The sequence below is a fragment of the Gymnogyps californianus genome, chromosome 6, assembly GCF_018139145.2.
Source record: "Gymnogyps californianus isolate 813 chromosome 6, ASM1813914v2, whole genome shotgun sequence".
Classification (NCBI taxonomy): Eukaryota; Metazoa; Chordata; class Aves; order Accipitriformes; family Cathartidae; genus Gymnogyps; species Gymnogyps californianus.
This window is the reverse complement of record NC_059476.1, coordinates 9,744,078-9,763,395: the sequence shown is the minus strand read 5'-3', so window position 1 is coordinate 9,763,395 and position 19,318 is coordinate 9,744,078. Positions and strand designations below refer to the sequence as shown.

Here is a 19,318-nt window from a genome sequence, read left to right as displayed (position 1 = left end):
ATGTAGTGAGTCTACTACTCACGGCACACTGCCCTTACCAATCCTTCTCTTTTTCTCTTATCCAGCAAAGGAGATTAAGGAAGATATATTTTTAGTGATTATCTTCAAGAGATTATGACAGTATGCTTGATCAGGTGACTGCCATCTAAAACTATTGTAATCAGTTGCAACTCATCCCTGGGAATACAAAAATCAGAAGCAAAACCATAAAGAGTATCTGAAAATCAGATTAATATTCAGGACAACAGAAAGAACGTAACTGAGTTATGTAAGAGGATTAGTCCTTGCTGTGTCAAAAATCTTATTACGGAAGAATCATCATCATAAGCTACAAATGCACATCTGTGCATTTAATATACCATGCCCCTGTTTCATGCCAGGTCTGTACGGGTGCTACGGCAAAAAGGTTATAGTAAAGGTAGAGCACGTTGGTCCTCCTTTTTGAGGAATGTACAAAGGCTGGCTAGCACTACTTCATAAGCAGATTTCTTTGGAGAAATCCTTTCTGCAGCTTTCACTGCCTATTCCAAACAAAAGCACTTAAGCTTTCCCCTAACTATTAAGGATTGGTTCGCTTGTGCTCTTCCTCTCCGCTTTCCTGTGTAGCTGACAGGAGAAGCTTTGCAGATACTGTGCCAACCCTTCCTGCTTCACTTACAAGAAGTATTTACATTAATCCAATTCCAGTGGCTTGCTAATCTAATCATCTAATGAATATTTCTCTCTGGGTAAAGGCAGAGTTAATCATCAATGGAGCACTGGAAACTCACAGGAAATTCCAAAGCGAAAGATTAACAAAAAAAACCAACCCCAACCTAAAACAACATTCATCATCTGTAAAAGAAAGTTACAGGTAGGCCCCAGACCAGGACCTGCTCAGAGACAACTTCAGATTCTTTACTCAGCCAAACTCCCAGAGACAACTGTGCAGACAGTGTTTGGCCCAGGCTTTCAATTCCCCTTAACATACAGAGGTTAGCTATAGCTGCAAAATGACCTGGTGTAATAATTGCACTGCTTCCAGTAAGGCTTTTGCTAAATTACAAGGAGAAAAAAAAAACACCAATAGGCTTACTGAGCACAGTGAGAAACTGTCATTTAATTCTTCCCTCAAAACCCAGAGTTCAAGTACTATCTACAGATGGGGACACGCTTTGAAGAAAGACTGCCTTATTTACTGTTTTAAAGAGAAAGTATCATCTCACAAATCCAAACTTTGATCATCTACTACTACACACCTCCTATGAGGTCAATTGCTTTTTATTTTTCAAGTAGTACAACTTCTATGTTATCTTGAAAACAAGCCCGAAATCACAGTTCCCCTTAAAAAGCCATTCTCCTGGGTTTTATAATCAATCACGGACACAGTGGGACAAAGCCAGACTAAATCTGCACCACTGTACTAATTTTAATGGGGTGATGCTAACGTATATTTGAGAAAGAGCTGGCTCAATAAATACAGCAATTTGAGTTCTGCCTTAGAGTATCTTCTATCAGATCAGAGATCTCAGCAAATGCTGTGTTTTAAGTATTCCCCCTAGGAAATGAAGCTTTGCAGCAATTTTTCAATCTCTCCCAGATTTCACAACCTACTGACCTGCACACCACAGCCATTCAGTGGAAAAGACAGATCTTCTGAAACTCCAAAAGCTTCTACCACTTCAGCTGAAGGTGGATCACCATTCTGTGCGTAAAGGAGAAGGATGACTCATAGGAGACGGCTGGATGCACTCTAACACAAGTATCTCTCAGCTTAGTATAAAAGTGTCCTTCGTTGCTGGATAATCGGTGATGGATGATGACATCTGACAACAGCAGCGCCAACTATCCGGCCTCACCAACAGGTCAAGGTGGACTTTGCCCTTTGAGGTAGGTGAGGCAAAAGCACACGTTGCCCTGACATTAACTCTGCTGCAGAAGTTAATCCTCAGAAAGCAGAAAGGTGAGCTCTGCAGTAACTTTTTAAACTGTTGCAGCATTTGCTACAGGTTGGCTGCCTAAATCCTAGAAGAAAAGCTTGTCCTTCATTGGAGTTTGAATGCACTGGTTTAAGACTGACTCCCACTTTTCTCTTGTAGCCATGCTGATTCCGACCTTCCAGCTATATTCACCTAGACAGTTGTTACACCAGCCATTGCAATAAGCACTAAACGAGCATGATCTGTTGTGTAGCAGCAGTCAGAAGAAATTGCGGTCTTCTCCCACATAATCAAACACCATATAAGCTGTATAAAGCCTCTATCGATTTCTTTAACTTGCAGTTTGCCCAGAAGAGTTGCCACTAAGCGATACGGGTGAAAGGGCAGAGCAAAGGCACAGGAGGCTGAACCTACTTTCACCCATGCAGGGATCTGTTCCTGCACTTGGCAGGCATGACTTCTGCAGGTAGAGCAACTCCAGCGTTAGCTTGGGAGGCAGCAGAGATCAGTGCCTTTTTTCCACAGTATCTCCACTACAGAAGCAGTCAGCCTGTGACCGCTGTAGAAGGGTCCAATGTTATTTCAAATAGTGAAGTGCAGTCCAGTCTCCTTCCGCCACCAAGACACATGGGATTGGTGGGGGACCATGGGAACAGCTCAGTTTAGACTAGCATTTTGTGACCCTAACATGTCCCTGTAGAAGCATCCTGCTTAATTAAAACTAAGGTCCTCCTTCCCCTGAAAGAGACTACTCTAATGATGCCCCTTTCCAGCCCTGGCTATTGCTGTCATTGTCTGATAACTACAATCTCAAAGACCACATCCTAGCTGCTGCTTGTAACACAAAGCAATATGATTTTTTTGTTAGTGTTTTTTAAGTACAGGGTATGTCTTTAAGAGCCTCCATCCTGTTAATATGTAATGTAAGAGGACAAGAAGTAGAAGTGAGCAAAACAAGACCAGGAAGCATCACAGGGGCTTCCCGAGTCAGATGAAGGGCTGTTTGGAGCAGTTGGCTCCAAGGGTCAGACCCTTGTGTCCAAGGTAAAGGACAAGGCCTGAGACAGTCTTGTACAACACACTGTTACCAAGCATTGGGATTTAGCCTTAGCCAGAATCAAAAAGACAGTGGCAATCTCCTACCACTTAAGTCAAGCACTCCATTAAGTGGAAAAGATTGATTTCTAATATTCTTGCCGAAGAGAAAAGAAAAAGACAGAAAACACAAGGGTACAACCCTGTCCTTATGTTTCTTCAAAGACATTCTCAGGAATCCAGGGTGCCCAACCCAGAAGTAGCGTTGAGGAAATTTCCTCAGTATCTGCCAAGTAGCAAAATATTTTTAAATCACTGCCAATTCAAAGCCGTGCCTAATCCAAGTATTCAGTGCTGGGGGCTCGAGCCTTCACAGAGCACAGTTTGAGGTATGGGCACTTTCCAGCCTGACAGTTTTCACAAGGGACTGGATACGAGACAGGAATTAGGCAGACTAGCTACTTTAAATATTTTATCTCATTACCAACTTTACAAATATTTGATTTATAAGTATTTTCAGCTGTCTCAAGACCATTTCCTATTCAATCCCCTCTGAATTCACCAAAACAATTGGCTGCCCAGATGATAAAAATACATATATGTTTCACATACAACCAGGAGTAGAGGCTTCTGTACTAATGCTACTAGAACAGAAGTAACAAAAAAATTTGACTGCAATCCACAAATAAATTGCACAACAGAATAGCAGGCACTGAATAGCAGCAAAAATTAGACACCAAGGGCTAAAATCATGGTAGAAGAAATATCCCTCCATCCTCCCGAGCAACACTGAGGATTAAACTGGCCCTACAGCTAAATAAAAGGCAGAAATGTGTAGTGCACTAATGCTGTCTTTAATTGCTTCTGCCATCAGAATTAAACTTCCTGCAAATGCATTTCAGTAGGACTTTATTCTTGTATTGAAAGCAATGAAAACCCCAGCCAAAAAAACAAGAAATTGAAGTCAGTCATACTAGTTCAGCAAAACCCAGCTGCAAAGAAAAATGAAAATAAAACCACAGAAAACGAGGTAAAACAAAACAAAATTTTCCTTTGCCCTCATACGACTTCAGAGGGTAACACATTTATTGCACAGGTAGATAGCCCCAAATAATGTTTCATGCATCTGTCCAAGGCAACAGGATTATATTCTTCTCCCATGTAAGAATTCCCAAAGATACCGGGGGGGGGGGGGGGGGGGGGGGGGGGGGGGGCTTCACATAAATGAAAAATTAGCAAGCACTATGTCTATTTATACCAAGAAATATAGTTATCCAAGCAATAAAATAACTAAAAAAGCAACAGAGAGGAAAAAAAATAATTCTAACATTCAAGTTCACACACACAAAAAAAGAAACAAAAGCTTTCTACTGCTGGTAAAATTACTCCATCATGCATGTGCAGCTTTTTCACTTTTGACACACACAATTTACTTACTCAAGACTGCAGGTTGACATACAAAACACTCAGCTATTTCGTGTAAACTTGAGGAAACACTTCATTCACATAACGGAGACCAAAAAAATCCACATGCACATCTTTAATTTCTTTACCTAAATGTCCAAAACAGGCAGTCATCTTCTGGGCATACTGACACAAGCCATTCTCACTGCAGGGCTCCTCACCAAGGACCTGTTCACTCATTCCTTCAGAAGGAGCTGCCTTTCTCTGCAAAGTCAACCAACTACTGCTTGCTTGAGACTGATAAGACAACAGAGCTTCCTCTTCCAATTTATCGCCATTAATAATTCAGGTACTACATAAAATTTGCTGAGCTTTAAAAACCGGTAGTGCAAAGCTACTTTGTGGCTTTTGAAGTAATCATGTTTTAGTCCTTAGAAAGTATCTCAGCTTATTATATTCCAATAGTTTACAGAAAGTATTTTCAAATTGCCACAAAATCCATTCTCTGGCTGCACAAGGGGAAATATTGTTGGGATTATGCTCAGATCAGTGAGACATTTAAAATATTCACCCAGCTCAAACCCAGAAACAGAATTACCGCCACTAAGGAAATGTGTTATAAAATACTCCCGCAAGCAGACATGCCCACTGCTATAAGAGCAGCACTAGTTCATCATATATTACCATGCACCACTTCTCAATGCTATATATCTTCTGGGGACTAAAAACAAAAAAAGAGCCCAGGTACGAACATCATCATATTTCCTGGTACTTTCTAGCACAATGTATTTCAGAAGAACTAAGGCACCACAGCCAGGAGCAACAGGAAGAGGGTATTTTCTCAGCTCACTCACTGGAGTATGAAGCCCATCTAATCTTGTTGTTATCTTGGCTGAGAAGAAAATACACGAGAACTGACTCAGCAGTCCTGCTCTGGGCCAACTGCAGTGGCCACACATACCTGCCTCTGTTCTGCTCTTCAAAGACAAAGGCAGAGCACTATCAGACTAACTAGGGGAGAAAGAACATAAGCAAATCCACTACAAATCACACAATCAATGACACCTACTTAGCTAAATACTTGTAGAATGGCTTTGGCTATACTCTCTTGACTCAGGTGACCATTACCAGTGAGGTTCGTCATAAACAAACATGCTCCTTGTCCACCACACTTGTTTTTTCTCCATTCACTTAATGCTTGCTGCTTCCTCACTAAGATCATATCCACTCATGAAAAAATATTTAGTAGAGATCATATAATGACTGCTGATGTCCATATTAAGCACTGTTACCACTACGTAGACACTTTAAAGAGATCTGTGCTAGTACCTCTAGGTGTAAATTTTACTCACACAGATTGAAAAGTCTAGTTATTAATATTTAATATTACTTCAACAATTTATTGTCTATAAAAGCGTAAGATATATTTTAAAAAGAATTCAGGGGCACTGGTATCTTTTATTGTGCTAAAGGCTATGAAGGATCTACATAGATATGAATTTTACAGTCTGCGGGTCTCTACCAAGTTAATTTACTGGTTTCAACCCATACAAGGTTCTATAAGGTATGCTATACTACTGCCTATGGCAGGCGGGAACATAAAGACCACAAAGCCACAGGGCATCTCTATACTGGCAAAAAACTGAGTGGCTTACTGAAAAGGGCTAACTCAGGTTAAAGCGATATCAAAGGTAAAATGATTTATAACTCAGCTGAGCATCCCAATTAAGCACGATCTCCCATATACGCTTGTTATCAAGCTGCCAAGTCAAGATTTTTTCTTCACTGCTATTATAACTGACATAGGACTAATCATTAGCCAAACTCCATCCAAAACACCCGTTTTTGCAGCACACACTTGCAAAACACAGTATTGAAGAACTGTTACGAAGTCTGTCAAGTCCATGAAGTCTGTGAATGTCTATATGAAAGGATAGTAGCAAGTTCAAGTCTGAATAGGATGAAGCTACATTTGTATCATCTTACACTGCATTGAACATTAACTCTCTGAAAATCCATCTGGGGATCTCCCGAGGTGGTGCACTGCACATTGGATCTCAGTTTTATACATTAACAGCAAGATTTGCACGCACAAACTATTTTGTTAAACTAATGCAGAAATAAGAAAGCCAATGTTATTTTATGTATTGATTTCTTCTTGGTGTTCATTCCAAAACATACATGAAACATTGCTTTGCCCTTTATTCTTCTGTTACAATTTGCAACCAAGAAAAAACCCAAGAGAAAACACAACTACATTTCTATCTCAGACTTAACTGAGACCACATGGTGACAATTTCCTTTCCCAGCTGATGACATTTGCAAAATCTTTCAGCTGAATTAAAGCATTGTGCTCAGCTTCCTGTTATCAACTATGTATGATAACTTTCATGGCACATGAGCCTTTGATAACAAAAGACCAGCTTTGCAGTGCATTGTAAAGCTGGACAGGCAGCATAACAAGCTCTTGGGAATGCTTTTCCCTTTGCTGTACATTCAGAAATTGAATCTGACTCACTTCCCTAAACCCCAGCATCCACCAAGTTTATCCCTCAGTGAAGCAGTGCACATAATGATTAAACAAACAAAAATATCTAAACAATATGCTTGAGATTACATCTAGTCATCTTTTTCTTGGACAAAAGAGAGAGCAACACCAGCCATTTACCATCATGTGCAATTATTAGCTGGGCTGAAATAGTACACAGAAAAATCAATCACCAAATGAAATATTTAAATGATGTTAGGAAAAAGAAACCCAATAAAGTCAGTTAGCAAAGTACTGTCTACTACCTCTGGAAGCCTTAAAACATTCCTTTCAAGCATCAGGTATTGGCCACTGTCAGGGATCAGATACACATCCACTGGAAATGAAAGAATGGTTTAAATCAATTTCATAACTACATCATTTCTATATTGGATAATCCACTTGCACTAAGAATACTGCAAATAAATAAACATAAATTGTTTTTTAAAAGCATCTATTAAGCTTATCTAAAAGCAAGAAACAAAACTATCTGTAGAACTTCAAATTCACTAACATAAAATACTAACTCTTTCTACATTACTGTTCCGTGAAACTTGAAAAAAAAATCCAACAACTTTCACTTTCCTTGTAATTCCCAAACTCACCAATTGAAACGTTTTTAAAATCTACCAACAGATTTCTCAAATGATTTTTCTACTTTCTGCAGGAAACTGGTATCTGTGAAGGTTATCCAGTTTTGTTTTAAAAATTATTTCTTCTACCAGATTTAAAGCTAAAGCAGAGACAGGTAACTAAATCCCCAACCTGTGATACAAAATGGGCAGTGTCTTTGGAGGCCGAAAGCTGAAAATTCATATATTCAGAACTGGATCTTTATCTAGGTCCAGCCAAAGGAACCAAACGAAGTGGCTTCATCACTCTCTTTTCATCATTTGATCTTCATGCAACATGAATTCTGCAATCAATTCTGGCTAAAGCTGTCCTTTAACGAAACAAAAAGATAAATTACATTTACTGAATCTTGAAGTGTCCATGCTTTCTAACACCTATGCCTAAAGGCATTTTTTCACCGAGGTCTCCATTCCGTTTACCACTGTGCACTGTTCTTGGCTGGCTACTGCCACTACCCAGAAATGAAGTGCAATTTCTGTGGCACTGCACCTGCAATGCCGATTTATTTTCCTGTTAACGACCAAAGGCCTCAAGCATGATGCTACACTAAGACAAGTACTGCTGAAGAATGTCACCAACATCCAGATTAATTACTGCCATATCCAGAACAGTCTATGGAGATCCTATTCTACTCTATTTAAATAAGCAGCAAAACTATTTGCTGCAATCCATTTTTAGCATTTAATGCCATCACAGCTACCAAAGTATCTGCTTCCATAATCAATTATTCAAATTATTAATGAATAGTGAGATTAATAGTAAGAAAGTAAGACTGAAGGGCTGGAATGCTAGCCTAGGATTTGAGAAACGTGCAGCCTCTGCTCTCCCACAGACCTGCTGTTCATCCCTGAGCCACTCCCTTAACCTCTTTCATTGCGCTTCCCCGTATCACTTTCCCCCCTCACAAGGGATTTGTAACAATAGGTACGTTAAAGACTGAAGTTTTCAGATTCTATGATAATGGGAACTATAGAAGTACCACAGATAATAACACTAGGGAGTAACCGGTCAGCATTAAAAAAAGAGGTCATGTAAACCATAGCTGAGTACTTCTCCTTGATCTTAATTACCTTCCAACTTCATTACCATATTTCTTAATGATTTTCCAACAGATTGCAGCCCTTATTTAACACTAAAAGTGCTCATTTCCCCTGGAGAATCATGTTACCAGAGAAGGCAAACATAACTAACTAATTCTGTACCTCTTCTCTGATCTGAAAATTCCATTTTTAGCTATTCTGCCTCAAACAAGCAAAATCACTGTTACTCTGGTTGCTGTGACTAGAAGAGTGCACAGTTATCAGGTTATGACAAAAGGCATAATTCAACCAAAGGCTGTTTACCTTACTTTATCAATTCCAATGTTTATTTCAGACTAGTCAGGGAAAAAAAAAATCTGTCCTCGACTATTTTCAGACACAAAATAACAGTGTGTGCATTAATGGATCTGTCTATTGCATTATTACAAGATGAGGTGGCTCAGCATTTTATTTCCTGGCAGCACAAGGCTAATCTATTGACCTATAATGTCAAGAACACTGCACCACATATTCTTACAGAAAAACCAATCCTTTTTACTTACACATAGGAAAAAAAACAACTGTAATTGCTGACAACTGATGCAATTTTGTAGGTAGGATACAGTGAGAGCTATATGAAATATAAATATAAAAACTGCTGCACCCCCAAGACTCTGTATGATTGAACAACTGACTCAACAACACAATTCAAGTGCTTGCCTATCTCAAAGCTTATAAATAATCCCACGACTTCCGTGGGGCTGCACACTATGATTGAAGTTAAAGAGACGCCCAAGCCACTCTAGGGAATAATTAGCAAAAAGGATCCTGGCAGAAGCTGGCAGTCCTTCAGATACTCAGTAGGAAACTGGTTTTTTTCTACTCCTCAGCAATGTTTAGGTATCTTTTATTTAAACATGTATTTGAGAAGCAAGTAAGTACTGTGGAAAAACATTTAAAATTTTTAATTTTCTTCTTTGTCTACTTATTTGTCGTCATTACTATGTAACAATTCAGCCTGTAATAGCCTGTAAAGAACCACTTAAAGAACAACAATAAAAATAAATAAAAAAATCAAAACTAAATTATATTAGCTAGAGGCCCCAAGAGCTGGCGATGGTTCATTAAAATAGCTCCCTATTGTGTTTCATATTCATTTTGCTTTTCCAGACAATCACAAAGGTAGCTTCAAGTGAGCAAAGACTTTCAAGATAAATGTAATTCCTTTAATCAGACTTTTTTCTTTACTTTTCCTTTCTTGAACTTTGACATTTTTCTTCCAGCTGAGAGGAGAAACTCTTTGTAACATTCTCTTTGCAATGTAGACTTCATAGTAACTGAGACAGAGGTAAGTCGGGAAGCAAAGAGATCGAAGTTGAAAGCTCAGTGTTCTTTCAATCCTCATATTTATTTCTTGTACTTTATAAAGAGCGATGTGTTACAAGGATGACATCAAAGAAAGCACCACTCCTCTTGTTATGTACTAAAATAAACTGGGTATTATTATATTCTTTCTTCTGACAAGTCACATGATTACAGAAATACACACAGCAACTTTACTCAAACGCTGAATAAAGAATTATATCAGAAGAAAGTCTTCTCTAGGTCACTGCAGAACATCTTAGTTTAACATTCCCCACTCTCTCCTAACAGTGAATCTTCTACTGTAGATGTAGAACCAGCACACATGATCAGAAGAATAATTAAGTATTTCTCTTGCTGCATCAAACTCTCAAGGTCTCCAACATCATAGCCATTCTTGGAGCATGGCATAACTCTAAAAGGATAACTTTTGCAGTCATACTGCCCTCTCCTAGCTCCAATGAAGCCCTAAAAGAGATTCCTTCTTTGTACTGTAAGGACTAATTTAAGTACCTACCAGAAGCCAGGACAAACTTTTTGTCAATGTCCGTCAAGACTAAGAATAGGAGGTTACCTTTCTATATAGTGGAAAGTATGGCACTGCTACAGGATGCCAGAAATGACATCAGATCAGTTCATCCACTGCCAACATTCCTACTAAAAGCAGCTTTAAATATGCTGTGTTGGCTAATCTTTGTTTTGTAATTAAATAAATCCTACAGCACTGCTGAACCCTTCCTCTTGTGGTCAGCACTATCTTCTGGTTAAATCAGCTGCACGCACACACACAAGCGATGAAGAGCCGTGTTAAAAGCTGAGAAACTGTCAGTTAAGCAAAATTATGACTCTATGAGCAGCTCACTTCTCACACAGGGATTACATTCTGTACAGGCAAAAATGAGGCCTGGACACATCTGAAAATACATTGATGGGGCAGATGAAAGACTCGGAATTTAGTCCAATTTATTCATGACAGGAAATGACATATAACTGTGCTGGTTTTGGCTGGGAGAGAGTTAATTTTCTTCATAGTAGCAAGTATGGGCTATGTTTTGGATTTGTGTTATAAACAGTGTTGATAATACAGGGATGTTTTCATTATTGCTGAGCAGTGCTTACACGGAGTCAAGGTCTTTTCTGCTTCTCACGCCACCCCACCAGCGAGTAGGCTGGGGGTGCAGAAGAAGTTGGGAGGGGACACAGCCGGGACGGCTGACCCCAACTGACCAAAGGATATTCCATACCATATGACGTCATGCTCAGCATATAAAGCTGGGGGAGAAGAAGGAGGAAGCGGTAGACGTTTGGAGTGATGGCATTTGTCTTCCCAAGTAACCATTACACATGATGGAGCCCTGCTTTCCTGGAGATGGCTGAACACCTGCCTGCCAATGGGAAGTAGTGAATGAATTCCTTGTTTTGCTTTGCTTGTGTGCGTGGCTTTTGCTTTACTTATTAAACTCTCTTTATCTCAACCCATGAGTTTTCTCACTTTTACTCTTCTGATTCTCTCCTCCATCCCACCAGGGGGGAGTGAGCAAGCGGCTGTGTGGTGCTTAGTTGCCGGCTGGGGTTAAACCACAATAATAACGTACCATATAACTACCAGTATTTGATAAACTGAGGTTTTGGTCCTCTTGGGTATCCCATGGTCTCATTTTGCTTGTTTTTTCTTGATAGTTAAGAAGAATCTACTAAAATAAGCTCTGTAATCTGGCACCAACAGGAAAAGCAACAGTCAGAGAAACACACCAAACTTCCAAAGCTGACAGGACATTAAAAAGGAGAAACATGTCCTTGACTTGACAACAGGTACAGCTCGGTTTGTTCTTTACCAGTGCCACTCAACACAGAACAGGCCTTATCTTATGGTATTTCCCTGACACGTACAACATTGTGAAGCTGTGCCTACCAAATCCTATGAGAGTTATTCAACGATAGTACTAAACCAAGAGTCTTGATCCTGCAGTGGAAGTGGAGGGCATTCGGCATCTAGCAAGCTATAATTTTGGAATAGAAGGTAGGAAATAAGGTCTTACAATACTGGGAAAAATCGTTCCAGTGGTATCATAAACTATAGGAACGGTGAATGAGTCAAATGGAATAGCTACAAAGAATCTACGACCACTGTGTCGACTGCTTGATTGATATTTACCATATTATATTTGCAACAACAATTTACAGCAGTATTTCTTCAGCAAGAATTTCTTGATCTTATCCTGCCACTGCTTGACCAAATGCCACCTATTGAGGTTATTTGTTTTTGCCAGTTAAGGTCATGTGTGTTGTGGGCTACTAACAAAAGTCGTTTTTCCAGCAGGTGAACTTTAAACAAAAGTGTGGGTTTTACATTATTTTTAAATAAACTGTAACTAAAACATAGTGTAAAGTCAAGATGGCCCTGGCCATCTTTGAGAGAGAATCTGCTGCTGCATTCTTAGTCATCACCACAGAGTCTCTATACTTCCTGGTACTTAAAATACATTAAATGTTGCATCTAGACAGTTACTCCACAATGGGAGGTCTGATTCTTCAGTTTATGTAGAGTGCAAACAACTATTACTAGTGCATACCAGGAGGTAGGTTGGTTTGGGTTTTTTAAGTGTAAACACTCCCTCAGTCTAGAGCAAAGCTTAGTTTTCTTTTGTTTGTGTTGACATTACCACTATGGTACTTGTTTAATATACAGATTTACCACTGACACAAATCAATGAGCAAAAAAATATCCTTTTTCCATGCAGTTCAGCATCCCTTCTGGTGTTAACACTCTACACATCTTCAATTTTTTGGTAGGAGTTTTGCCCTGGTATGATTTAGGAATAGTTCTGCAATTGAGAATAGCAAAACAACAACAACAACAACAATTAAAGAAAGTAGGCAAGGCTGTCAGGCTGTGCTAATAAAAATTGATTGATGAACTTCTAGCAGCACTGAGCAATATTTTCAGATGAATCAGTTAAAACAGGTGCTGACCACCACAGGATTTATCAGTAGAGAACCGTATGTTATAAACATATGTTGTGCATATTTTCAGACTGAAACTAGTTGGCAGCTTCCCATTATTTCCTTTTTAACTATGAATGAATTACAAGGTAATGCATTATTTTGTAGTGGTTTTTCTGATTGTTTTGTGATTGAGTTTTTTCCCCACATTTATGCTTTCTTTGGAATCCAAACCCTCCCAGTACTTTTCCTAGAATCAATTAATTGATTCTGAAGAAGTAAAAAATTTCAGTTCTCCAGCTGCTTACTGGATTATCATCAAAATAAGGTCAGGCCTTCCAACTCAAAATAGGCAGCTGACAAAAAGAATCAGTGGATCATTCTTCTAGAATGTGAAAGCCAGCACGTGAAACTGATAAAAAATGAAAGTAAAACAAATGAAATTTGTGAACTAATGAATTAATGAAATGACAAACAATTATCCTCAGAAGTATCTCTCTATATATTAGATTTCAAAAGGCCTAGACTCTCAACCTCCTCCTAATGCTAGGGAAGAGAAAGTGCAAACACCTACAGAGTAGCAGGGAGAGGTAATCAATCTTCTCTCCTGTGCTTTATCAGTGTGGCAGTCAGGAGTTTATCTACTACAACCCAACAGTGAGAAGAGATTTTCTTATTCACACAAGAGGTCACCTGCACTAGCCAAAGCAGGCAGAGATATAAGCAAGACCTCCCCAATTCTCAGTACATCTGGCCAGGAATGGAGAACCAGATATTCAGCCCAACCTCACTATAATGGATCCCCACGGGACTTGGACAAATGATCATTTGATCAGTACCTTCACATAATGATATGGTAGTTTCCCACACCACAACAATACAGAAACAGCTGATTTTAACCAAATGCTATTGTATTGTACTTCTGTGGAGATTAATTTATATTAATGTAATAAATCCAAAATAGTATTTTAAAAATAAAATAGTAAAGAAATAAGGAGGGAAAAGAAGTAATTTTCCACAGCTAATTCAGCACACATTGAGAGAAACAACAGAAGTAGAACTATTATATCTAGTTCAACATTAGGTTAAGTGTTTGGCCTACAAAGACTGATTATCAACGTAAACAATATTTTTTTGTTGTTATAAACAGCTGGTAGAGAGTTTGGGTTGTGGGGTTTTTTTTAAGGTAAAGTGATACTTCTCATAAAGAGATGTACACAGTTCTTTAATATGTCTACCTGCACATCTTTTAAGCTCCAGACCCATAAAGATAGACGATATCTGTGTGAGACATTAATTTTAAGTGACAAATATTGGATTAAACAATGCAAAGAAAAAATAAGACTTTACTTCTTCCAGCTCTAACCCCTGAAGACAAATGGGTACCCCAAGGGTTTATTTATCTGTCCAAGCACAACAGAGAAAGCAACTACCCACACTTGAGTTACCAAGAAAGCTAAATATATCTTTTTATACTTAAGCCTCTTCCCCCGCTTTTTTCTAAGATTGTGGTATAAAAAAAGAGAAGAGTTTACTAAGCAAACTAAGACTTGCATGCCTCTTGGATGCAAAGAGTATCCACTTTGTATCACTGTGTTGTAACTTACCACCAAAACTGTGCTGAATGTGCTTTTGGTGTTCAGAAGCAAAAAGTGCTTTGAACCTCATCTCCTAGTAACTCCTTGCAGGTTGCTACACGCTGGCATTCTGTACTGCACAGTCATACCTGCAGCACCTTTGAACGCGGGAAAAGTACCGCTCACCTGCAACAGCTGCTCAACATCCTGCTGCCTGCCTCTCTGTGCAAAAGCAAACACAAGTGACAGAGGGTTGCAGGACAGCCAAGAACTTGTAGGTGTGCTCAGTCAGTAAGTCACAGATTGTACAGCAATCTTTCCTCAGGTTAAATTGCAAAGAAAGCTGCCCTCAATAGCACCCTAAAACAGATCAGTTATCAGCTTTTCATTCAATGCATTAATTAACAATATTTTGAACTTTTATGCCACCTTCCACTACAAAACTCTAAACCCTCTTTATACAGAACCTTCCCCACAGCAATAGCATGCTGTCATCATCTTTACCTAGAAGACAGAGAAACTGCAAAACAGATCACTGAAGTACCTCTCACAAAAATACCCAGGGAGTCAGAGCTGGTTAACAAGCCTGTTTAATTCCACCAAGTTGTGCCCTGCTCCTTATATTAAAAAATCCAGTCCAGAGGAGAAACACGTGGATGCACACACACGCTGTTCAGCCATGTAACAAAGTCCACTGGTCATAAAATACACCAGACTGGGAAGGTGTTTAGCTGTTAAATCAGTAAAGAAAAACAAACTAAAATAAAGAAATTGCTCTATCAACAAACATCCCAATTTCAGTCCAGTGGAACTTCCTCAGCCTGTCTTCCTTCTGTAAATCCAAGAACTAATGTCCTGTGGATGGCTTAACCTATGTAATTTATCAATAGAGATTTACATTGCAGAGCTATAGCCCAGGACAAACCTTTGCCGTTTGTGGCGGTCTGATGTATTTCTAGTTCCATTTGTGCTCTCAAGCAGTAATGTTTCTGGACCTCAAAAGCTACAGCCTTTCAGAGTACAGATGACAAGCTGGAGGAACAACCGAGATCCTTCAGAGGTGGCTCACTCTATGGCTTTACTCCTAGTATTTCCTGGGTTGAACAGTACTAAAGGGAGTGGCCCGAGCAAAATAGGTGTGTCTGTGTTCCCAAACAGTTTAAAGGAAGAGTGAATATTTTCCTCTAGATATTCCATTAGTCATCAGGACCGTGGTATGTTGTCTTTCAAACAGTGACATGTTCCAATGTATTGACCATCCCAAAGCAGCTGATATTATTGATAACTGTCTTTTTCATACAAAAGGATCCTAACCAGCCTCAAAGGTTGACTGCAAACAGACTTGATTTTGTCCTGAGACTGTTTCCTTCTATTTTACTCTGTGTCTCATCTCCACTCCACTGCTTTTCTTTTGTGGATATATTGCACCTAAACAAAAGAGTAATAGCCTGTGGAAGATGGGGATCAAAGAAACACTGCTACCACTTTCCACACACACTTACAGCAGGGAAAGCCAAAGTCCCAGGCATCTTCCCTACGTTCCCACAACACCCCACCCGGACAGTGGCAATTAGGCTGACTATAAGTGTAGACTTCCAGGCATTTCCTTCTACGCAGCTGTACATATCCAGAGACAAACTGTTCCATGAGCAGCTGAATTAATGAATCTTTTTTTTTCTGACAGATTTGTGTCCAACATCCTCAACACCCATTAGGTTTGCCCTGCTTCCATGTAACATCTTCTTGGCAATACCATTCCCAGAAATACTTTCAGTTCCTTTCCATTTGTCTGCTTTCCCAGTTCCTCTCCATGTCCTTTAAATTCATCCACAGAACCCTTAAGCTGTCTTCCTTAACTGCTTCAATATCATCAGTTTCCACCCATACCTCCTAAACTGCACACTCTCTTCTTTCACTCTCTTGTCTTTCTCCTGTACCCCAGCTACTGGTTAGTACCTTTAAATTCTGTTCCCCTGAAAGGAGGAGAGAGGGAGGACTGACAGAGCAGTTGTATAACCCTCATGTCCTAGGAAATGAGACTGAAAAGCAGCCAAACACAAGGTGCAGAAGCTGACAACTTGCAAACCGAAGCCCTCTCTAGAACACACTTACTGTATTCTGTACATTATAATGGACTGAGAGATGCTGCTGTAACAAGAATACCATTTTATCCCTAAGATTTCACTTTAGATGACAAAACCCCCACTATTTCTCCTCTAAACATGTATGAAAAGATGCCAGAAACGTACAAAAACTTTTGGGTTCCTGGGTGGGAACTGCTAAATCCAACCAAATTTTGGCCAACTACTTTTAATTCCCTCCTTCAAACACTAAATCCTGAATTTCCTGAACTCTTGACTTCATTTTCCCCACAATGAATTGTCATCTTCTCAGCCAGCTTGTTAAAAATACACGCTCATGCAGACACACAGACAAATGTAAACGCAGGCACAGAATCTGGTCTCTCTACCTTTATTCTCAGTCTGGCATTCTCCTCCTCTGGCTTTATACATTTTATTTGCTGCCAAATTAAGTGGAGTGCAGGACAGGGCGTTCACTCCATTTGGACTTCAATGTGCCTGACGGAAAATGATTAGCTCATCAGAAATACTGCTTTCTCTCTGCCCCCATTCTTCTTTTTAATAATCAAAGCACTCCACACTTTAATTACCATTACCACCACTCTGATGTGGTAAGAAGACACAATTATTCCTGTTCTACAGACAAAAAAATTAAAGCACTATATTCCCAGGAAGTGCTGACCACTAGCATTTATTTATTTTATTCACTCTGCTCCTAGATACAATTGTATATTGCGTATCTGTCTCAGTTACAATTGTGAAGAGGAGCTCCATGGGTCCAGAAATAAGTTCTTCCGTCCTCATTAAGAGACACATTCCTGGAGTATGCCAGTGTGACTTCTGCAATCAACTACATTTATATCTTTTTTTGTTTAGGTGAAAAGATGAAAGAGAAGGAAGATGAGAATGATTCAATATACATCTACATATTGTACAAGTCATCACGCTCACACTAGCTATGTATTATTAGCAGCTATAGCATTAGACGCTATATTTGAGCCACATATTAACTTAAGTCTTCTGTATGGCTGTGTATGTACGTACACATCGCCTCTGTAATACAATGGATTATATGTTGATTTTCATCTATGTTAAATTAACTGACCATACCTAGTAGTTTAGTACACCATGTGAGAAGTGATCACTTCTCACACATTGTGCTAGTCCTGAGTGTCATCTCAGTAATTTCTGTACACGTTTCCTAACGCTGAAGGTCTAGCCTCCAGAAACTCTGGAGAATTCAAAATCTGCCAGTGTGCTGTCATAGACATTGTATGTTGTTCCCATGAAAAAAACCACGCAGATCTTGCCAAGTGACAAGACTTTGAAATACTGCAGTCTATTACGCTCAGCAGAGAGATGTTTTTGTTGGCTATTAAAGCTCAGCAGAGACCTGCTGGCTATTAGTTCTCCAGCAATTTCATCGGATTTAGCTTATTGCATCCTACACGGTTCTCAGGCCTATTGTAATTCCTACAAAGTGACTGAGAATAATCAATCGCCGTGCTGCAAGGGATATGCAGAACTACATTGGTGCCAGAAAAACAGAAAGACAAGTGTTCTCTATGACTCCATTACACAGACCAACAATCTGACATTTCTTAAATTTAAGAGTTCATTTGTGTGCTTTTCATTTTCTTTTAATGCCTTTTTTTCCTCTAGACTTCATGTAACCCAAACAGAAGTACCCACAATTACAAACTACCTACTGTCAGAAAACCTACTGATTAAGAATGTTATCGGCTACTTCAGACAGCCACGGATCCATGAGGCAGCACATTGCTGTTGTGTCTAGTGGGAGACACACAAGGCATCACAATTTCTCCTTCAAGTTTTACAAGCAGTTCTTCCTAGACAACATTAGACCATATTAGCTCAGCCTGCTCCCTGGAAGATTTTATCCCTGTTGAGATATTCTTTCCATACTACAGATGAGGAAAACACCAGGCAAACTAAGTGATCTGTCCAGGGCCACAAAACTCTATGTCCAGCTTAGAAACTGAGTCTAGGTCTCGTGAATCCCAACCCAAGGGTCTAGCCATTACACCTTCTGTTTAAAGAAAATTATTTATTTAAAACAAACCAAAACAAACCACAGAAGAAAAAAAGAGACTTTAAAGGAGACCAATAAGCTCTTATCAAAGGAAATTAACTTACCCTGTTCCTTCATAGCTTATCTCCTTATTTCTTCTCACTCCAAGTCCCACATAATAGAAAATGCCCCTACACAGTTCCTGCGGATGCCAAAGCCTTTTCACCAGAGCTGGTGCATAAGTGACAGCAGCAAAACCGAGAGATCACAGGAGGAAAATTACAAGAAGACTCTTTCTCATTACTTCAGCAAACAATTTCCCTCACCTCCCAATCTAGGCTGAGACTCCTGATTGCTAGTAATTCTTCTTCTCATTTACAGCTTCCAGTGGTGACTCCTCCAAAATTTTTTCCCCATCCTGTGAAATTATTGTATCACTGTCAATGTCTCTGTCTCACAGCAGAAACAAATTTACAATAACTTCCTCAGAGCTTGGGCACAGCAATTATTTTCAAGTGTAACTGCTTAGAACAAGTGTTATGCCATGTATTCTGTGCTCCAGAAAATGAAACTTTATAGACATATAAAGTGTAGCCAGGCAAACACTCCTTTCTTGTGCATTGCTAATTGCATCTGAATTACATGTATTTATGCACCTTTCATCCTAGTGTATCCCAGAGCATTTTGTAAACTGTCACACGGTTTTAAAAGGAGACCTAGATTAATACAGAACTACTAGTACCCAGACATCTCTAGAATCCAGTGCAGCAGCCTGTAGATAAATTC

General features: G+C 39.4%; 1 protein-coding gene across 1 annotated transcript in view; it reads right to left on the bottom strand.

Moving 5' to 3' along the window:
* Positions 1-18,888, bottom strand: part of ABLIM1 (actin binding LIM protein 1) — a 162,889-nt gene extending 144,001 nt beyond the window's left edge. The window contains exon 1 of the mRNA XM_050899019.1: positions 18,859-18,888. The gene's annotated coding sequence lies outside the window, so the exon portion shown is untranslated. The remainder of the gene's footprint in view (positions 1-18,858) is intronic.
* Between the last annotated feature and the right edge of the window lie 430 nt (positions 18,889-19,318).